Source organism: Carlito syrichta, unplaced genomic scaffold (assembly GCF_000164805.1).
Source record: "Carlito syrichta isolate Samal-C Ts95f unplaced genomic scaffold, Tarsius_syrichta-2.0.1 Scaffold307978, whole genome shotgun sequence".
In the NCBI taxonomy this organism is placed as follows: Eukaryota; Metazoa; Chordata; class Mammalia; order Primates; family Tarsiidae; genus Carlito; species Carlito syrichta.
In genome coordinates, this window is record NW_007252074.1 from 11,994 (window position 1) to 27,386 (window position 15,393).

Below are 15,393 nucleotides of genomic sequence, written 5' to 3' on the forward strand. Positions count from 1 at the left end.
CTCACCTCAGCCTCCCAAAGGCACGGGATTACAGGCTGAGCCACCAAGCCCGGCTCTTCTTCTTTTTTAATAGCTGTTTTTTGGTTTTGGACAGACTGGGTTAATTCCATACTTTGGTCTTCAAGCTCTGAGGTTCTTTTCTCTGCTTAGTTGATCCTGCTCCCTATGCTTGTTACTTTGTTTTTTATTTCCAGGATAGAGTTCTTCATTTCCATTATTTCATAATAGGCTTTTCTGAAATTGTTCAACTCCACTTTTACTTCCTACATGACTTCAGTGAGAGTCTCTTCTAATTTTTCTTGGTTCTCTCTGTTCATTTTAGTCATCCAATCTCTGACTTCTATAACTGTTATCTGGGGCAGGTCATTCAGGGGATTTGCATTGTTTGTGCTCTGATAGCTCCTTTTTCTGGTACTGTCTCTTTAGTACTCTGAGGATTGCCTATATTTTTTTTTCATTGAGTTTTCCTCATTTGTGACAGGCCTTGTTTCCATTCCTGCAATGTCCTTTTGGTTGTGTTACTCTGAATCTAGCCACTGACCCTCTGTTCTAGCACCTTTTCTGTGGTTCAATATAGGTCACTAAGTGAGAGAGGAAGGGACATTCACTTCTGCTCCATTCTCCACCTTGTGGCAGGTTTCTCAACTGTGGCAGCCTCTACTGCTAACTGTGTGGGTGAGGAGATGGGGCCCCTGTCTTCTGTCTGTAGTTTGCAGCCCATAAGCATTCCCAACAAAAAGCCTTTAGGGGTCTTTCATGGTGCTTCCTCCCTGTTCAAGTCCACACTCTGCCTTTGAAAAATAGTGATTTCCCTGCCATAGAGGAAGGGGGAGGGGATCCGCCCTGTAGGCACACAGAGCATAGAGATGGTTCTTCTTAATCTGGCTGGTAAGATGGGCCAGCGAGATTCACCCTGCAGATGGGTTTTTCCTGCCTGGGAGTTGGATGCACATGACAGAAGTCATGCTCATAGCTGCTGAACTAAAGCAGGTTTTATTTTTTCCCATTCTACTTGTGGTCTGGTTGCCCACCAGGACTCCTCCCATGTAGGACCAATGACTTGTGCACAGTTGGGAGTGGGTGAATAGACCCAAAGCATCTTAGGTATACTCATCCATTCTCATTCACCAGGCAGAGCTTCAGTTCCTGTGAAAGCCTGGTACACAGTGGAGAATGGGACACCTAAATTCCCATGTCTGCTATTGTTTTCTGCTATGTGTTCAAAGAGAACTTTGCTGGCTGGAGAGTTCTTCACCCATCCAAAAGTGTTTGTGGTATCTCCATCTATGGATGGCTTGGTCCCTACTCTCTACCTTGCTTGGCCAAAGTGGTGCCAGTCTGCAGCTCCATGGTTGCCATCTTTGATAAGAAATCAGTCCCTTAATTTTTAACAGGTCAGAGCTACTTTCCAGGACCCCAAACTCAGGAGTGACCAAGGAGAAAGTCCTTAAAATTATTTGCAGAACTGAACTTGCTACTCATTTTTTCCCCCAGATTCAACCTTGTTCCATGTGTACTGAGTGTACACTTCATTAAGGAATCTGTACTAGAAGCCTTGGCCTTGGTGAGCACCATCATGCAAGGAGGACTTTTCATCATTTCTCCTCAGGCCCAAAGGTGGGAGACAAGATATTCAAAAAAAGAGCAAGGGTCACAAACATAAAGTGTCCACAGGTAGACTATTGCCTCACACTGCTTCTTGGTGAGAGCCCATCCATCATTTTCTGACTTCTAAGATGCTGCAGCATCCTCCCTATGGCTCTCCCAGTACCTGCAGGTCACAAGGAGACAGATGCTGCAGCAGAGTAGGACATGAAACAGCGGATGCAGACAAGCTTAGTGCAAGGCCACAAGAGACAAAGCGGAATATTTTCTAAATATTAATTTTATAATCTGCGAACAATTTTAACCAAGTAACAAATGAATAATCTCACTATTTTAAGCTTTGTCTCCTTTATAGTCTCTTGTGGAAAGAAAATTAAAATTTATTTTTTCATTCTATAAACAATAAAGAAATGTATATCAATTCTGAAAATGTTAGACTTATTAAACTTTGTCTTAGTTCAGGCTGCTATAACAAAATACTTTCAACTGGGTAGTTTATCAACAACAGAAATGTATTACCTACAGTCCTGGAGATTAGAAAGCTCAAGATGAAGGCTACAGCAGATTCAGTATCTAGTGAAGGTTCTCTACTTCATAGATGATTCTATGATGTCAGATACATGTGCCTTCTTGTATCCAACATTATATACAGTATATATTCTATAAAGTTGGATTGTACCTTCTTACTGTCTTCACATGGTAGAAGAGGTAAACAAGCTCTTTCAGGCCTCTTTTATAGGGGTGCTAATTCCATTCATGAGGCTCCACCCTTATCACTTAATCACTTCCCAAAAGGCTCCACCACTTTAGGGATTAAACTTCAACATATAAATTTTGAAGGGGTCAGGTGTGGTGGCTCACACCTGTAATCCCAGCATTTGGGGAGACTGGTTGAGCCCAGGAGTTCAAGACCAGCCTGAGCAACATAGTGAGACCTCATCTCTATTAAAAACAAAAAATCTCTATTAAAAACAAAAAAACTAGTCTGGTATGGTGGCATGCATCTGTAGTCCCAGCTACTCAGGTAGCTAAGGCGGAAGGATCCCCCGAGCCCAGGAGGTTGAGGCTGCAGTGAGTCATAATTGTACCACTGCACTCCAGCCTGGGTGATAGAGTGGGACTCTGAAAATTTGGAAGAACACAAACATTCAGACCTTACATAGATTCCAAAGGCACTTGTGTGCCTACTATCTGCAAGTACTAGAGCTAAAATATGACTAAGCATCTGCCTTCAAGAAACTTATATTCAAAATTACAATGCAATGCCAGATATCATAACAGAGGTGTGGCTACACAAGGGCCAAAGATACACCAATGAGTGCTTTGCTTTACCTAAGCCATTCAAAATGTTCCCAGAGTAAAGTGCATTTAAGCTGGGAAATTAAGAGAACATGAACGTTTGTAAGGTACACTGTGCATGGCAAGTAGTGTGTTGTGAGAAAGACAGACGAACAGCATGTGTAAAATCATGTTATAAGAACACGGGGTGTACAGGAGATTATGATCAGGAGTGAAGTAGCTCAATATGACTTCAACATGAAATGGAATTATGAGGGAGTTGGAGAAGATGAGCCTGAATACTTGGTAATGTCCTTTTCATTCATAATATCTAGCACACAGCAGGTGTTAATTTACTCAATATTATTTCATGTATGTGTGTATACGTATGAGTCATGTGCAGCATAATGACATTTAGGTCAAAGACAGTCTACACAACAGTGGTACCACGACATTATAAACCATATTTTTACTGTACCTTTTTTGTGTTTAGATATGTTTAGCTACACAAATGCTTACCATTATGTTACAATTGCCTACAGTATTCACTATGATATAATATGCTGTACAAGTTTATAGCCTAGGAGCAATAGGCTATACCATATAGTCTAAGTGAATAATAAGCTATACCATCCAGGTTTGTGTAAGGACATTCTGAGTTGTTCGCCAACAATGAAATCATTTCTTAGAATATATCCCCATCACTGAGTGATGCATAAAATGAGAGAGGATGTGCGACAAAGAAAAGGGAGAATTCCTAAATTGTTCTCATGTAGGGCGACAAAGAGAGAGGGCAATTTGGAATGAAGTGTAGATGTAAGGATGCTTGCAGTAAGGCCAAGATGAATCTCAACAGAGGATTTATACCCAATATCTGATTCTTCATAAAGAGAGAAGCTGCCCTAGTTCTTAGCCTGAAAAGATGATGAAATAATATCTCAGCATGATAAATATCAGGGATATACTGTTCCCCTAGAGCTACTGGCTTTTGCATGATACATAAAACCCCAATTTTCTCCTAAACCCTTGGTTTCTACCAGCAAAATAACTGTGATTATACTAGTAATCTCAGGCTTTCTCAGTTGCCTGATTGTCTGTCCACTAGTTTATTTTACTTTCCTCTCCATGCTTGCAAAGAATTAAAGAAGAATTTTTGAAGTATTCTTGGGAATGAGTAAGTGACTAGGAGGCACTTCGAAAATGACCTAAAGACATGGCTGGACTTATTGAGCAAAGGACCATTAAAGCATAAGTAGTCTCACTCGCAAAACACTAACTTTACACTGAAGATGATTTATGACTGTTGGCCTAAACACACTTGTTACAATAGGATTATGATATGCCAGGTTTCCATCACCATCTTTATCTTTATAACAAATTTGATTCCTTGATTAACAGTAATAAATCTCCTTTAGTTTGAATAAAATGTGGTGGATAGGCACTTTCGCTTTCACAAAAACCTAAAGAAATAAGTGAAATAAACAAGTCAAAAAGACAAATACTGTATCATTCCACTTACATAAGGAGCTACAGTAGTCAAGTTCAAAAAGGCAAAATGTAAGTAGAATAGCATTTGCCAAAAGAAGAGTGAAATGGGAGTTATTGCTTAATAGGTACAGAGTTTCAGTTTGGAAAGATTTTAAAAGTTCGAGCTTGGTGGGGTGGCACTTGCCTGAGTCTCAGCTACTTGGGAGGCTTAGGGTGGGAGAATGACTTGATTCAGGAGTTTGAATTCAGCCTGGGAAACATAGTAAGATTCACACACACAAAAAAAGTTATGTAAATGGACACTGGTGCACAACAGCATGGATGTAGTTAGTGGCACTGAACTGTACATTTAAAGATGGTTAGCATAGTAAGGTTTATGTCACATACATTTTAACACAAATAAATAAATACATAAGAAAGAAGGAGGAGGAAAATAATTTAATAAAAAAGAAAAGGGAGAGAGAGAGAAAAAAGCCTAAGGTGAAGGAGGCTGAGGTGAGTGGATTGCCTGAGCCCGTGGGTTCGAGACCCGCCTGGGCAACTTGGAGAGACCTCATCTCTACAATAAATCAAAAATTAGCCGGGCATGGTAGCGTGTGCCTGTAGTTCCAGTTACTTGGAAGGCTGAGGCAGAAGGATCACTGGAGCCCAGCAGGTCGCAGCTGTGGTGGCCGGGAGCGGCCACTGCACTCCAGTCTGGGCGACAGAGTGAGACTCCAACTCAAAAAAAAAAAAAAAAAAGAAAAAGTCAACCAGTAAAGCCTGGAGAAAAAAAGAAGAAATAAATTCCAGAACACAACCCTTTAGCTAACAGAGCTGGAATTAGAAGAGAGGTATTTAATTGAGGTATAATTTATATAATAGAGTAAAATACACAGATATGAAGAGTTCATTATGACAAGTTTTGATAAATGTGTGCATCCATAAAACCAGCACCCAGCCGGGCTCGGTGGCTCAACCTGTAATCCCGCATCTTGGGAGGCTGAGGTGAGTGGATTGCCTGAGCCCATGGGTTCGAGACCAGACCCGCCTGGGCAACTTGGTGAGACCTCATCTCTACAATAAATCAAAAACTTAGCTGGGGGTGGTAGTGCACGCCTGTAGTTCTGGCTACTTGGAAGGCTGAGGCGGAAGGATTGCCAGAGCCCAGCAGGTCGAGGCTACAGTGTCCAGGAGCGGCCACTGCACTCCAGTCTGGGAGACAGAGTAAGAGTCCAACTCAAAAAAAAAAAACAAACGAAAAACCAGCACCCAAATAAAGATGTAATTCTCACATCTATATCAGTAATTAATTGAATTACTGTATGAGAGTGCTGCCTTTTTTCCTCTTTTCTAGCTACATAAAACCAATTATGACTTCTTGTCTTGCGGTGGATTTACATATTCTTCCTGTGACTAACAACATAAATGATCACCTCCTTCAGAAAAGACATCGCCCACCTATAAAGATAGAACTGGATCATGAAAAATTAATCTGGAAAACCTCTTCAGTTCCCCTCTCGCTGTGGGAGCTTTTCTCTCCTCTCAATAAATCCTGCTTTCTAAAAAAATAAAATAAAAATCTGTTTACCTGAAATTTTCACACAAATATCTGTTGGATTTATAAGCTATGTGAAGAAAAAAATACTATATGTATTGTTCTACCCCAGCTAAAAGAACTTCCTGTGATGTTGGAAATATTTACACTTGTGTCATCCAAGGCCACATGTGATGACTGAGCACTTGGGTTGTGGCTAGTGCACATACCTCAGCTTGAGAATTTTTCAAACAAACCGATCTCTGTCATGAGATATTAATTAACAAATTAATTAGTTTTCACGAAAACTGTTAGTGAACTGGCCTTTTGTCAGTTTTCCTGTGTGCCAATGATTAACAAGTGCCCAGAGTCCATTTTGATTCTAACAAGCTATCAATAGGACTTTGCAAATTATGAATAAACTGACAAGCTTAGGATCAACAAATATGTAAGGAATTAAGAAATTAAAAGAGTACTATTATAGAGCAAAAGATGAGAAAAAATGGAATACACTCTGAATAGCAAGAAATCTATAGTCTTAGTTCTAATGCTAACAAAAAGAATAATGATAATGGCTAATACAAAGGCCCAGCTCTGTGCCAGTTACATAGTAACTTTTGATGTTTTTGAGACAGGTGAGGAACAACAGATACTATAAATGCATGATGGAAAAGAAATGCAGGACTTCGGCTTTAAGCAAATTTAATAAATGGAAAATAAAATGGAGATGAATGTGTGAAATTTGGGTATTTGCCAGTATGGGTGTGAGATTTAGAGAATCTCGCTAAGGTTTATCTGTACTTAGTATATTGCACTCTGTAGTTAGAATTAAGATAACACAGCCAAAATGAAACACTGGCATAGAGCCATAAGTTCCCATGAGCCAAAGTCTGATCCTTGGAGTAAGCAAGCATTCAGAAATTCAACTTTATATAAATATCACATTCAGAGGTGCTAAACTTCCTGGGACATATATCATCCCAACTAGATGTACCAGATACTAATGCATTATTAACCTAAATTCTGATTTATTAAATAGTAGAGGCTAGAGGCTGGGTGTGATGGCTCATGTCTGTAATTCCAGTACTTTGAGAGCCCGAGGCAGGAGAATTGCTTGAGCCCAGAAGTTCAAGACCAACCTGGAAAACATAGGAAGACCCCCATCTCTACAAAAAATCAAAAAATGAGTCAGGTGTGGTAGTGCACACTATAGTCTCAGCCACTTGGAAGGCTGAGGCAGAAGGACTGCCTGAGCCCTGGAGGTTGAGACTGTGGTGAGTCATGTTGATATCATTGCATTCCAGTCTGGGTGACAGAGTGATATTCGAACTCAAAAATAAATAAATAATGAAGGCTTTTCTTTTCTGAAATGTCACTAGATGAGAACAGAATCAGAATAAAGGGAGTTTTGAAATGTTTACCTAGGCCAGTGGTTCTCAACTGCAGCAATTTTCCTGCCTTCCTCCTCCCACCCTACTCTCAGTGGATATTTGACAGTGTCTGGAGACATTTGATAATGTCTAGAGACATTTTGGGTATTGAAGCTTCTTGGGGATGCTACTGGTTTCTAACAGAGGACAGGGATGTTGCTTAACACCCTGAAGTGCACAAGATAGCCCACCACAACAAAGAACTATATGACCCCAAATGTCAATAGTGTCAGGGCCGAAAAACCCTGATGTATGTAATCTGCGGAAAAGCCAAAAGGTCACTTCTCAAGTAGCATGTCTGATGTCTATGGATATTATGTTATTCTCCATGTATGATGCCTTTTCTAACAATTAACTCTGTCATGGACATGTTTGTGTCCCCCCAAATTTATTATGTTGAAGCCTAAATCCTTAATGTGATGTTATTTGGAGGTAGGGTTTTGGGAGATAATTATGTCATGAAGGTGGAGTCCTCATGAATGGGACTAGTGCCCTTATAAGAAGATGAAGGGACCAAGGTCTCTCTCACCTAAGGGAGGTTATAGCAAAGGCCCTCACCAGGATCTGGCACCTTGATCTTAAAACTTTCCAACCTTCATAATGGTGGGGAGTAAATTTCTGTTAAGTCACCAAGTCTATTTTATTTTTGTTATAGCAGTCAGTGCTGATCAAGACAACCTCTTTTCTTACAGGCTTTAAGTAGATGAGTTTTTCTCACTTTCATTACATTCCTTTATTGCCTCGCTAAGATCATATTATATACTTCTCATTAGTTCAGAAGAAGAGTCCTAAATCTTCTCAGCCACACACTATAGAAAACCTTTGGACTATTTCTTTAGGGAGTTAACTTTTATTACTGGTTTCATTATTAGGAATGTCAACCTAAATTTCCGATTTCAACTTACTTTGCTTTTACATGCAAATAATAACAATGTATATACCTAATAAGGAAATAGAAAATGTTTGGATCTATTATAATTGTATCATGCTGGATGAAAGACATTTTGGTTCTGATTATTCTCACACTGTATTTAACACAAAAACCATTCATGCTTAATATTCTTAGACCAGTTTGGGCCTCAAAGAAATTGATTTATTAGCTGAACACCCTTTAACTTTGTTCAAATATGTACCAGTTCTAAAGGCCTAGCAAACTTGGTTATTCTTTTATTCTTAGTTTTGAATCTGAAGAAAATTCCCTTTTCAGTGATTTATATTTTAAAAAATAAAAACAAAGTAATAAATTCACTTCAATGCTTTCTCAGAATAAAAACATCATTTTGATTAAACATTATTTTCAATCTGAGTCCCAATTGGTTCATAGGTCACAGGTTAGTTCAGTCTAAAGGTCATTATGGCAAAATGGTCCTGAGCCACACAAAAGATTCGGCAGCTCTCCTGTGTGTCCGCTCATCCATACAGTTCCCGTAGAGGTCATTTCACCCACCATTTCTTTCAGCAAGACCTGCATTACACTTTGCAGGGCCCCGTGCAAAAGGAAAGTGAGGGCCCCGAGTTCAACATTTATTGAGAGAACAAAATCAAGTGCAGAGTCCTTCCTAGAGAAGGTCCTGTATAAGTGCACAGGTTGCATGCTCATAAAGCTAGCCCCAACTATCCGACTGTGTATTTACAATCTGTTAGTCTAACCATTGGTGAAAAAATTTTCACTCTTTTGTAATCACATTTAATTTTCTCAACAGGCAAATTACACTCACTGTTCGGTTAAATCAGAGAAGCAAAAAGTTAAAGGAAGATTTGTAGTAAATGATCAACCAGCAACTCTTACACAATTCAACTTTTACTGAGGAAGAAGGGAGAACATAGGACATTTAAAGGAGCTCCTACTGTATGTGGGCTACTGGAGATTCCAAACGATTCTTGTTAACTCCAGCTACTGGGTGGGTGAAGTGGAAAAAATGAGGGCGGGGGAGGGGCAACTTGTAATTGTGCGCTGTTTTCTAAATAATTGTAAAGTTACAAGGAAACCCTTTCCAGGAGTAAGCTGAAGTCAGACCTCAGGTTTATTAATGCCTCGGGCTCTTTCTCCCTTCTCTGGGAAGTTTACGAGCGCGCACAGTCGGCTGCTCCCAGATCAGGTGATGGGGTCTAACTTCAAGCTTCGCTCTTCGCTGGTCTTGACACATCGGCATAGAGCGAAAATCCATGCGGAGAGCAGAACCGGAAAAGCCACCCACGCTAAGGCTGCCGGGAAGTGCAATAAGATGGAGGAGGCGGGGCCGGCGGAGGGGGGGGTGGGACTGGAGGAAGGGGGGAGTGGGACTGGAGGAGGGCGGGGCCAGAGGTGGGCGGGGCGGCGGAATTAGGAGCAAGAGTAGGGGCGCACGTGGGGGAGGGCGGGGCCTCGTGTGGGCAGGGCCGAGGCGAGGCCCCGGCGGCCATGTTGAGTCCCCGCCTTTCCCTTCCGACTGTTCCTTTTGTCTACTCCGCGGCAGCCGCCCGAGGTAAGACTGGGTCCAGGCAGAGACAAGCGTGCCCTCGGCCCGCCTGCATCTGTGGCTCCTGCGGCGGCACTGCAGGGCCTGGTCAGGACGGACGCCGAGGACTGCGGTGCAGGTGTCCGCTGGCACCAGCGCGGGGACTGCGCCCCGGGCCCGAGCGCCGCCCAGCCGTGGCAGGAGGCCGAGAACTTTGTACCGTGACGCGCGCCTAGTCCGAAATCCCTTTTATTCCCTGAGCTCCCAACGATGTGTCACCCGGGGCCCTCGGGCTTGCTGCGTCCCTGGAGAAGCTCCCGTTTACCAAGCGCCCGCTACATTTATGCAGGGTTTTTTTTTTATTTTACAAAGACCCCTAGCCCCACAGCCACCGAGCGAAGTGGTTGTGAGGTAGATGTGTACCCGTTTTATTGAGGAAACGGGTCTCCACGCTTTAATAACGCCCCCAGGCGCTTGGTTGAGTGGGGCGTGGACCGGCCTGGAGCCCTGGGCTGCGTTCACTTCCAGGCATGAGTGGTCACTCAGGGGCACGGGTCAGGAACGCGCCCCCGGGGGAACATGCATTTTGGGGGTTTGGTGAAAGCTGTTTGGGTTGTAAAATAGTCTCGGAGCGCTGTAGAGTGCTGGAGCTCATTTTTGTTGGAGACGTCAGGGAGGTGGCATATGAAGGCGGACTTTCAGGATTGGGGGAAAGCTATAGCTCACACGTGAGTGCATGTCACAGCAAGCTGTGTTTTGAGCACTACGTGAATTCATGTAGTTCCCGGAGCAATCCCATCAAACTGATAGTATTCTCATTTTGCAGATGAGCAAGGTAGACATAGAGGGATTAAATAGCTTGCCCGAAGTCACGCAGTTACTAGTGGTGAAGCCAGAATTTGAACCTGGAGAATCTGGCTCCAGACCTGCTCTAAAGCCCTTGTATCTTGGGATTGAGTAAAGCCACGCGATAGAAAAACCCAGGCCATCCTAGAACTATACATAACTGGGTTTGACTAAATTAGGATAATAGGAAGTGAGATCAGAAGAGTAGTGTGGGACCAAATTAAAGTTCATTTATAGAGCCAGATGAAGGTTCATAGATGGCGTATTTTTCCCCAGAGGGATTAGAAATTCATATGTGGGCAAGTCGTGAATTTTTATGAAGGAAAAGAGATAATGCTTTGTACCCAGGCATAATGTGACTGAAGTATATATAGAACTTTATTCATCGTATTTATCTTTTTTGTCAGTGATCCTTCATAGTTTCAATTTTGTGAAAGTGTAATGGCATTATCCTTGAAGAACATTATAAAATTAACTACATTGTTCAATGACTTGTTCGTTCTCAGCTACTGACCTTAATGGTGAAGAGGATTTGCTTTCTACACCTTGCTGAATGACTAACAGAATTTACTTAACAGTACTGAAATATACATTTACACATGCTTAAGATAGCACATTTTGTTATGTGTTTTTTAATCACAATTTTTATAAAATTAAGTTAAAATGACTAACAATTCCACATAGGCTATATTAGACCTGAAGATGAATTGTTTATAGAGATCCATTGAGCAGAAAGTTAAGTGGGTTAAAACCCTAGGTGTCCATGCAGGTTTGAGCGTCATGACACATACTAGAAAAAAGAAAAGGCTAAGTTTTAATTTCTTAAATATAATTAGGATGATGGTAGTGGGAATTCAAATAAAAGATAACTTTGAGACATTTCAGATGTAGATTGGGCAAGACAGGCATGGGTCTGGAAAAGGGAGGCAAAGAAATGAAGAAATTGGTTTTAAGGTGAAAGATATAAGCTTAATTTTAGATGTATTGAGTTTTAATAGCTGGTGATATATCTTGGTGGAAGAGACCACCAAGAAATCTTAATTTGGGCACTAGTGCATGAGAAAGATTGGTTAGAGAGATGCAGATTAGATTCTTCAACCCAGAAAATGTAGTTGTAATTTAGGGACTGAGTCTTAGGAGTAGAGAGTATGTAATGAAAAGGAAAAGGAGATGGAAGGATACAGAGTAAAAGGGAAGAACTCTGAGATTAGCATGGAGGAGAGGATTTCAACAACTAAGTAGTGGTCAGCAGGGCCAGTTATTGCACTGCAGTCCATAGATCTTGGGGAGACCTGTCTATATTGTTAAGGGCCAGTGGAGTGAGACACATTGGAGATGAAGAAGTAGATCAGAGTTGAAGGGGTCTGAGAGAATGGTAACAGAACATAAGTAGAGTTATATAGAAAACTGTTGAGATTTGTGGCAAGAAGGAAAGAATGAATAAATATACAACATATAGATTTCTTAACATGAATGACGTTTAGTGTCAATAAGTAAAAGGAACAACAGATTAGACTTTTGGGGGGTGGATGCTTTTATTGAATTAAGACAACTTGAATGATTTTTACCTGATTGGCTTGACTTGTGCCATTGCACAGAAAGAACCTTTCTTCAAAGAATATTGATGTTAATTAGTTTTCTGGAAAATTATGTAACTCCCACTGGCAATATGAAATTGATTTTTTGTTTTTGTTTAGGGTTTTTTGTGGGATGGTGAGAGGTATTTTGTTTTTTGGTATCCTTCTCTCCTCTATCACCCCATTTCTCTCACAGAATCAGTTCTAGAACCTAAATATATCTGTTCTGTAGCCTAAATGAAGCACATCTATCAGACAAATGACAGATGGCTTACAGTGTGTAAATTTATATGCATGCATATTAACTGTGTATCTGTTAACTTCAGTATCATTCATAAGACTAGTCATTTTCTCACCACATCCTTTCTAGTCAGTCATCCTAAAAGTAGTCCTTCAGTCCTTATCTCTTTGCTCCTTTTTTCTCTCCGTATTACAAATTTGACCTACAGCTTTAGCCAGATAGATCGTCTTCCCTATCCCCTCTCCTGTTTTCTTCACTCTCCACAGTTGATTAATTCACGTACCTCAAAATTACACCTGAAAACTTTCTTTAACTTATTTTTAAAAGGAAAAAAAAAAAGACACCTCATCAACAAGGGTACCTGCATAATGAACATTTGTATACCTAATCCTGAACCTACATCTTTAAAATAAGAAAAATTTTTTTTTAAAAGTTCTTCATAGTAATGTTATTCTAGCAAAGACTTTTGACCAAGTACCAGGCCCTGTGGCAAAATAGGTATCAAGGTAATTAGATTAAGGGCAGGGTGAAGTGATGGTGGAAAAAAAAAGGTCTCTGTTGAGAATGTGTTTGTGGATTACCATTGTTGTGAAAGTATGTCCCATTTGTAAACCATTTGGTCTTTTTTTCAGGATCATCTTCCCTTTGGTGCAGGCAAAAAAGCAAGTAGCAATTGGACAGGTAAATTTAAGTTTTTGTGTTTATGTATTACTCCCAAAGTTAAATGGAAGGAAAAAAAAAAACCTAATGACTTGGTTTAAAAGATCTATTTTTTTACATAGAAAAATTTTATTGAAAAATATATCACCTATGTAGCATATCAGAGGTCATAGTATATCACAGAATATTGTATTTAATTCTTAGTTTATATCATATTTTTAAACCTTACATTTTTTTATTTATAATTAAAGATAATTTCTAAATTAGGTCGAGAAAAAAAACTTTAAAAGCTTTTTTTTAAAGATACTCTGCCAATTTAAAAAAAAGTATTTTAATCTTGTTTCTCCCGGCTAAGTGAAAAGTCCTTGGTTTTGAATTTTAACTAAAGAATATTCAGAGAGCAGAGAAAATAGACAACACGTGGTTTATTAAAATAGATGAATAGTAAAGTATAGAATGATAGAAATGAAGGACAAACTTAATTTTTTAAAGCTTCACATTACTAGTGTGTAAGAAATTTAAAAATTATTCATTAATTCAATAAATAATTATTAGGTACCTCTTATTTACTGGATACATGCTTAGTGTATCATGTTTTGGCAAAGCAGACATGATCCCTACTAGGTTTAAGAAAATCAAGTTTCCTTGTAGAATAGTTGAGCAAATAAATTTTATTTCTTGGTCCCATGTGAATGTGTATTAAAATTATGTAGTGTCTATCTCTGTAAGTTCATTGTTCAGGACAGAATCATGAATAAGAATAGCTGAAGCTAATATTAAATAACTAATAACAACTTGTGAGATTAATCTCTAATAAGAAATAATCTTTATAGATTAAAAGCAAAGAGGATAATTTCTCTGTGTACAATTATAATACCCTAATTCTATACTCAGTCAATCTTAGAGCATCTTTAGGAAATGCAAATTAAAACTATACCAAGATACCACCTAACTCCAGTCAGAATGGCTATTATCAATAACTCAAAAAATAACAGATGCTGGAGAGGATGTGGTGGAAAGGGAACACTTCTACACTGTTGGTGGGACTGTAAACTAGTGCAGCCTCTGTGGAAATCAGTGTGGCGATTCCTAAAAGCTCCAAAAACCGACCTTCCATATGACCCCACAATCCCCCTACTGGGAATATACCCTGAAGAACTCAAATCACTCTATAAAAAAGATACCTGCTGCACATGTATGTCTATCACAGCATTGTTCACAATAGCACGATCATGGAACCAACCATGCTGTCATTCAAAAGAGGACTGGATTAAAAAAATGTGGTACATATGCACAATGGAATATTATGCAACCATAAAAACAAAATCATGAATTTCACAGCAACCTGGATGGAATTAGAGTTTATAATTCTGATCTCTCACAGAAACAAAGATCTGAGTATCACATGTTCTCACTCATAAGTGGACCTTGAACAACTATCATAATACTATAAGAAAAGGATTGACAGTGGTGGGAAACTATGGGGGGGCAGGGCGGGGGAAGGGAGATGGGATCAATGGTAGTCAATATCTGTCTGGGGATGGGGGGAGGGCCACACCTCATCAACAAGGGTACCTGCACAATGCATATTTGTATACCTAACCCTTAACCGTATCCCACAATTTTAAAATAAAAAATATGTGTTATAAAAAAAAAAAAGCATTAAAGGCCCTCTACAGAGTCAGTACCAGCATAGCAGCTAAGAGTAGGGGATCTGATGTCAGACTTCCTGGGTTCAGATTCCGGTTTCTAGTGTAAAACTAAGTATTTGGGTTTATTGAAGAGATTACTTAAAGATAACATTGAAACTAATTTCTTTTAGAACTTTACAAAGACATTTCCACAATCAGCTTTTTAATATTACTATTACATTTCTTTATAAAAGTAATCCTGCAACTGATCAGCATAAAGTAGAGCTTTTCACTGAGAAGACCACCAGGCTAGTAAGACCTGTTTCTGGTATCTAAACCTTTTTATTTAGTGTGTAGGACTCATTGCTTTATATTTTAATGTAGCACTTCTAGGAAGAGGAAGATAATTCTTCCTTGAGAGGTACACATTAGAATCAGTGTAGTTCTCCTTTGCTCAGCAGGCATTTATGATTTTCCAAGGTTTTTAATTTTTTCTGGCAGTTTTCCAAGTTTTTTTTTCCTGTGCTTATGATTAAAAAGCAGTAATATGCCGGGCTCCGTGGCTCAGCCTGTAATCCTTCGCCTTTGGGAGGCTGAGGTGAGTGGATTGCATGAGCCCGCGAGTTCGAGACCCGCCTGGGCAGCAAGACCTCATCTCTACAATAAATAAATAAAAAAAAAAA

At 39.8% G+C, this 15,393-nt stretch overlaps 1 protein-coding gene across 2 annotated transcripts in view; it reads left to right on the forward strand.

Moving 5' to 3' along the window:
- Positions 1-9,672: 9,672 nt before the first annotated feature.
- Positions 9,673-15,393, forward strand: part of ESD (esterase D) — a 28,588-nt gene continuing 22,867 nt past the window's right edge. Inside the window, exons 1-2 of one of the 2 annotated variants that reach the window (XM_008064729.1) lie at positions 9,673-9,782; positions 13,052-13,100. The gene's annotated coding sequence lies outside the window, so the exon portion shown is untranslated. The remainder of the gene's footprint in view (positions 9,783-13,051; positions 13,101-15,393) is intronic. The other variant, XM_021715868.1, reaches the window with a different exon arrangement.